Source organism: Haplochromis burtoni, unplaced genomic scaffold (genome assembly GCF_018398535.1).
Source record: "Haplochromis burtoni strain Fernald_Lab_line unplaced genomic scaffold, NCSU_Asbu1 Contig_1869, whole genome shotgun sequence".
Lineage (NCBI taxonomy): Eukaryota > Metazoa > Chordata > Actinopteri > Cichliformes > Cichlidae > Haplochromis > Haplochromis burtoni.
This window is the reverse complement of record NW_024584230.1, coordinates 1-1,123: the sequence shown is the minus strand read 5'-3', so window position 1 is coordinate 1,123 and position 1,123 is coordinate 1.

Sequence of the window (1,123 nt, the reverse complement as noted above, 5' to 3'; positions counted from 1 at the left end):
ATCTTTGAATTCTGTTTGATTAAAGACTTTCTTCATGACACAAATGAGATTTCAGTGTATTAATAGAACTAAATAAGCTCAGAGTTGAAAGGCTGGAGTATTATGTACGTGCTTCACTGTCAGGATCTTCAGGGGGATTCAAAGGGAAACATCAAACTGCTGTAATGAGATTAACTTGTATAAAAGGCCCCAAAGTTCATAGAATAGTTTTATTGGTGTTTATAAGTTTATCTAAGTTAATTTAATATTCAGTCTTCTGTCAGTTTGGGCCAGCCCACCTTCTAGTGACGGTTAGTAAGGTGGGCAGTTTAATGTCGGATGAGCAGTGTTGGTCCGGAGGAGGTGCACTGATTCCTGGGGAAAGTTATGTGTGCGTAAATGACAAGTATTGGCCTGTGTTGTATTTTGCCGTTGTTTGTGTCAGTACTGTAGTATGTTACCATTTAGGAGCTAATGTAGTCCATAGTTGGAGTGGTAGGCCACGCATGCAACGCGTGAGTTCACCCTCATTTCATAAGCTAATTTATGTTGTTAGCTTACCCCGGTTTAGCTTTGTTGACGCATGACGGTCGCTTGTATGTCCATAACGTCATTCTTGTGTTATCAGACCTTCCCTATATGTTGTATGTGATGCTTGTGATTGTTTACTTTAAAGTAGCGGAGTTTGTAGTGAACAATTAGGTACGAGGATTAATAAAATAGCAAACATAGTTCGACCGGAAGTATGGCGTTCCTGCTTGCCCTTCGCAATAAGAGCATTACAGCTGATTATAATGCGGACGCTTTACTTTTTTTTTTTTTAATAATATAACTACCGGAAGTTCCTGTGTCCCCACGGTAACTTAACCTCGCACTAATGCCGTTTAGTTGCATAGTGTGAGCAGTTTGAAGTGTACTATATTTTTCTGATCTTTATATTTAATTGTGTTAACTATATTGTATTATGTCTGTATTTGAGTGTTTTACTTGTCTATTCTCTTTATTTATCGTTATTTCCATTGTTTATTTCCTTTGTAGAAAACCACACACAGACACACACCTATGTACACCCGCTGTGATTACAGCCCCAGAAATTGAGTGGTGACAATAAAGTGCCTCAAACCAGAGGCGGAGCCAGACATTT